Genomic DNA, 6,323 nt, shown 5'->3' with positions numbered 1-6,323 from the left:
ACATTGAAGAAGTTCTGTTCTTTAAAATCAGGTGTGGCTCTGCAGTCTGGGAATGTTTAAATAAATGCCTGTTAGTTGAAGGCATCTTTGTATTTTGGTGTTTCCTCTATTCAGAACAGGAAACAACATAGCAGCACCAGCAGACATTGCCCAAGTATCACATCAATTGCTGCACAGAAATCAACAGGAAGGAGGTTTACTTGCTACATAAAAGGAAATGGGAGGTGGTCTCCATACCTACATGGGCAACCCTGTTCCCTGACGTACCCACCAGCTATGCTTTAGCCATTGTAAGAATTCCTTAAGTTGGTACACATGTCTGTTTATGCATAGGGAGACAAAATACATACAGTCCCTTTTCATTGTCATTGAATAAATGGTCAGTGGGTACAGTGGAAGTGCATGTGACATATGGAAAAGCCTGTTTCAATTTATATTGTAAGCCATTTAGTCTCATTTAAGTAAAAAGCAGAATCATCATCATCATGGGCGACCGCTCGTGGCCAAGTACGATTGTCTTCCAGAAGCAGAGTTTTAGCAATGGATCTATACATGACTGTGAAGGCCTATTCTGGATACACTAGATCTTTCACATTGAGGACTACCCACCTTAGCATTCCAGTCTCCTGTAATGATAATGTCTCTTTTGGTGTATTATCCAGTAGGTGCTGCAGATCCTTATAGAACTGATCTACTTCTGTTTCTTCAGCAGCTGTGGTTGAGGCGTATATTTGGATCACTGTGATGTTAAACAGCTTACCTTGAAATCGAATTGAGATCATGCTATCTTTTTTGGGTTGTATCCAAGCACCACTTTAGCAACTTTATTATTAATTGTGAAAGCTACTCCATTTCTTCGGTGTTCCTCTTGTCCGCAGTAGTAGATCTGGTGGTCATCTGTTGTGAAGTGGCCCATTCCAGTCCATTTCAGTTCACGGATCCCCAGAATGTCTATCTTTAATCTTGACATCTCACCAATAACCACATCCATTTTGCCCTGGCTCATAGATCTTACATTCCAGTTTCCTATATTGTTGATCTTTAGATCATTGGATTCGTCGTTCACCCACAGAACCATCGGCCTTTAGCCTTCCTTTTGGCTTTGAGCTAACTCCATTATCACATTTGGGGCAAGTTAAACTTATCCTCTGATCCTCCCCAGTAGCATTTTGACCATCTTTCAACCTAGGTGTCCCATCTTTCGATGGTATACCAACATATCTCTGCTTGTACTGATCCATTTAGTTTACATGGCAAGAGTACTGCGGTGGGTTGCCATTACCTTCCCCAGGAATCATATTTAGTCTGATCTCTCTGCCATGACATTCCCGTTTTGGGTGTCCCTTCACGGTTTCACACATAGTATCATTGAGGTGCTCAAGCTCCAGCACCGCAACAAGGTAACGATCCTTTGAAGATAGACATAGATTTCCATATGGAAGGTGGTCACAAGAGTTTGTTTGCCATGCCTTCCTCTTGGCATATTTCTTCCTTTCACCTTGTATTCATGCCTCTTCAAAATCCATAGAACCATTGGCAACAGTTGATTTCCAGTTGCCAGGGCTTCCCAGTTCTTAGTGTTTATACCATATTTTTGTAGGTTTTTAGCCCATCTTTAAATATCTTTTGTTGTCCACTGACATTCTGTTTTCTGTTCTTGAGCTGAGAGTAAAGTAACTGCTTTGGGAGGCAGAGGATCAGGCATTCGGACGTGACCAGTCCAGCAAAATGGATGGTGGATAATCATTGTTCCAATACTGATGGTTTCTGCTTCTTCTAGCACACTGATGTTTGTCCACCTGTCTTCCCAAGAGATTTGCAGAATTTTTTCTAAGGCAACACTAATGGATTCTTTCCAGAAGAGTGATGTTTGTAAATGCTCCTTATTTTATAGCCATACAACAGTTAGAAGGACAATAGCTTCATAAACAAGCATCTTGGTATCTCTACAAATGTCCAGATCCTCAAACATTCTCTGCGTCATTTGAAAAAATGATGCACCCACAGAGACTAGACGGTATTGTATTTCAATGTTGACTCTTGTGGAGTGGCGGCTGCAAATGGAAGCAGAAAGTGTCAACATTCTCTAACATCACATCATTAGGCTGTGTTGGTTTGTGCCTCCTGGTAGAGGCACAAACCAGATTTTTTCGATTTTAAGTGAAAGGCTAAGCTTTTCATGATTCTGCAAAGATGTTTAAAATGGCTTCTAAGTCTTCCTCTGAATGAGCATATTATCACCAGCATACTGAAGTCCTATAATAGAAGTTGTTGTTACCTTACCTGTTGAGGTTAAAGAGCTTGCCAACATGTGATTTCCACACCAGTGGGAAGTTTCCCATATAAGCCAAACAAACAAACAAACAAACAAACAAACAAACAAATAAATGGATTGTGCAGTAGTGTCAGACTCACACCATCAGTCCTAAAGACACTGAATACGCAGCAGTAGTACAAAGTTTCCCAAGAGATTACCATGTCCATAATGGAGAAGCGTACTGGTAGAAAGTGCTCCAAGGCCCAATGGGCAAAAGTGTGGTAATGATAAATGCAGCCAATCTTTCCAGATGTTTTATGGAAACCAAGCAATTACAATATGATCTTGTTATCAGTGTATTTAATGCTCATGGCTTCACTTATCTATGTTCCAAACATTATCCTCTTGTCCTGCTTCTGGGAAGTGTTTATAGACCTCTATAGGGCCTCCAGTGCAATTCCATGGTATGCTTACAGCCTTAGTATAGTCAGAATATAGGGTTTGCTATTATCATGGCTTCATGATAATGAAAGAGGTTGTGTGGGAGGTTTTACAGTATTAACAAATAACAGCCTAAAATCTTTTCCATGTAAAACCTATGCCAGGTCATAACTGTGTTATCTCCTTTGTTCATACAGAATATACTAGGGCCCTCCTTCAGGCTTCAGTACATTGAGGAATCTGGGGCAAGATACATGATCAACCCCTATCTTTCCAATTTTTTCTTGTATGAGGGCCTAGTTGTTTTGGTCTGTTGCAATTTTATGTTAAAATTGCATTAGTAAACAGTGGTGGGTGCTAATGGAAAACTTGGTTGTGTTGGGATTAGCAGCAGATATTATAGAGTCTTTGGTTTGTTGAGATCCCAACATTTTGTAACATATTGCTTATTTATTTCACTCACCAGATACCTTTAGGCTGATGTGGCCCAATAAGACTGATGTGGCCCTCAATAAAAATGAGTTTGACACCCCAATTCTAAGGTCTCCTGTGGATACCAAATTTTGTGAATGCTCATGTCCCATTGCATACAATGCTCAGATTTATCTCAGACATGCAATTTAGGGCAGAAGAGCTTTTCCAATGCATGAATATTGTGATTCCAATGTGCACTTATACATTCATATTATTGTTAGCTGAGAAGACAGTGAAAATATATGATAAGTGTATTTTTACAAACCTGTTCATCTCCCATAATTACCAGGGCCCATGATTTCATATAGATTTTCTGATAGTAACAGCACCTATTCTCACTAATATCAGATGAACATCTCTCATCTGGGCTTCAAGGAGCACTTACACTAATGCAGTTTATGGAAAACATCCAAAAGATTTCCTTTATGGCTCAACCATTTTCAATTATTTAGAGGCTGGAGATTAGGAAAATATAACTATATTGAATTTTGTGAAGAGGCATGTAACCATAGGAAGAAGCCTGAAAATTTCCTTTGTTGTCCTATTTTAGCAGCAAGCCTATGATAAATTGAAATTAGAAAATATTGGTAGATGTAAATTCTTTATCTCAAGTGAGAATAAGCAGCCCCCCTGATGTTGGTGGATTTCAACTCTTATAGCTTAAAAATAGATATGTGGGTTGCAGGCCATATGTGGTCCCGGGGTTAATTTTTTAAAAACCTGAAATGCTCCCAAATAATTGTTAAAAGAGTCTATGAAGGGCATTTCCCAATACTTATATAACTATGCTGGGACTCATCAGGGGTCAAAACAAAACCCATAAATTTCACAGGATTTTCCTAGGCAAGAAACTCAAAGGGAGTACCGTCTTCAGGAATATAGACTACAGTAGTTGGTCTTCCATTCAAGTACTATCCAGGATTGATCCTGTTTAGCTTCCAAGACTAGAGGTGATCTGGTGACTTTAGGCGTTTCTTAGTGTTGACCGTCATCAAGTCAACTTTGTTATGGCAACCCCCGTAGATTAGAGCAGTGGTTCTCAACCTGTGGGTCCCGATGTTTTGGTCTTCAACTCCCAGAAATCCTAACAGCTGGTAAACTGGCTGGAATTTCTGAGAGTTGTAGGCCAAAACACCTGGGGACCCACAGGTTGAGAACCACTGGACTAAAGACCTCTAAGGACCTTATTAGAGCTTGTCCTCTTTTTCTACACACTTCAAAGATGGAATTCCACGGATCCCATCAAATGACACAGGACACTTCCGTGGATCTTTGTAGAAATGGGTGGATTTTAAAGACAAGGTGGAATTGACCCCACTCGTTTCCGTGAGCTTAGAAACAGGTATTTTTCCGTGGGATAGGAAACATGCATTTGTCAATTTTCAGTCCCTATTCTGATGTTTCAGGGTGAGCGCGCATGTGAGGGGTCTTTTCATGCTCCTTGTTGCTTCTTTTGCCACCATTAGTCTTCGGACTTCTATTTTGTTGCTGTTACTGTAACTGTGCAATTTTGAAACTTTGAAATTCTGTAATTGCACTTAAAAAACACACCTTAAAACAGTGGTTCTCAACCTATGGGTCCCCAGATGTTTTGGCCTTTAACTCCCTGAAATCCTAACAGCAGGTAAGCTGGCTGGGATTTCTGAGAGTTATAGGCCAAAACATCTGGGAACCTACAGGTTGAGAGCCACTGCCTTAAAATAACCACAGTTCTCCACGGATGACGGAATAAGAGGAGACAACATCCACCTATGTGATGAGAAATGAAGCACAGGGTTAAACAGAAACAGAATCCTGTGTGATGGGAGTGAGCAAATTCTCTTGTCTTCTTTCAAAGAGATCCTCTTGCTTTCTACCTTTGTGGGATAAGGTCCTAAGTCATCAATAAGCCTGGCTTTGTAGACTTGGAGCAATGGATTCCATGACTGAGTCCATCCATATGGAATGTGGTCTTCCTTTCTCCTTGTTGCCTTCCACCTTCCCAATCATTGTTTTCTAGTGAGTCATGTCTTTTAATGATATGGCCGAAGTATGACTGTCTCAATTTAGTTATCTTGGCCTCTAAGGAGAGTTCAAGCTTGATGTGCTCTAGGAAACATACCAATATTTTTTTAGCAGTCCATAGTATTATTCTCCAATACATTTCAAAGGAGTTGGTTCTCATCTACTTTCTTTCCTATTCCTATTCTTTCCTATTCTATGTATGAAATGGGAAATATAATGGCACAGACAATCGTGTCATTGGTATCCAATGGTACACTTTAATACTTGAGGATCTTTAGTTCCTTCACAGCTGCCCTTCCAATTCCTAGGGTGCATCTACACCAGGCATGGGCAAACTTTGGCCCTCCAGGTGTTTTGGACTTCAGTTCTCAAGAGTTCCTAACAGCTCCTTCTTTGGAGGCTTTTAAGCAGAGGCTGGATGGCCATCTGTCGGGGGTGCTTTGAATGTGATTTCCTGCTTCTTGGCAGGGGGTTATACTGGATGGCCCATGAGGTCTCTTCCAACTCTATGATTGTATGATTCTATGAATTATGGGAGTTGAAGTCCAAAACACCTGAAGGGCCCAAGTTTGCCCATGCCTGTTCTACACAGTAGAAATAATGAGCTTGAGCTGCATCGGGTCTAATTCTATGGGATCCTGGAAATGGCAGCTTTACAAGGCCTTGAGCCTCCTCTGCCAAAGGTACCTCAGCAAATTACATCTCCAGGGTCCCATGACATTTAGCCACGGAAGTTAAGAGTAGTGCCAAATAGCATTCATTCTGCAGCGTAGATGCACACAGTCTGACAAATATCAGTTATTAGTTAATGATATAGAACCCTGGGCTTTGTAATTTGATTAGGCACAAGCACTCAATGGCTTTCATGGCTGGACTCACTGGGTTGCTGTGAGTTTTCTGAACTGTATGGCCATGTGCAAGAAGCATTCTCTCCTGACATTTTGCCCACATCTATGGCAGGCATCATCAGAGGTTGTGAGGGCTGTTAGAAACTAGGCAAGTGGAGTTTATATATCTGTGGGAGGTCCAGGGTGGGAGAAAGAACTCTTGTCTGCCTGAGGCAATGGTGCAATGGCCTTGCAGCTTCTTCCTGCCTGGCCTGCCATAGATGTGTGTGAATGTTGCAATGGGCCAACTTGATTAGTAT

Source organism: Anolis carolinensis, chromosome 1 (genome assembly GCF_035594765.1).
Source record: "Anolis carolinensis isolate JA03-04 chromosome 1, rAnoCar3.1.pri, whole genome shotgun sequence".
In the NCBI taxonomy this organism is placed as follows: Eukaryota; Metazoa; Chordata; class Lepidosauria; order Squamata; family Dactyloidae; genus Anolis; species Anolis carolinensis.
Note: the sequence above shows the minus strand (reverse complement) of the source record.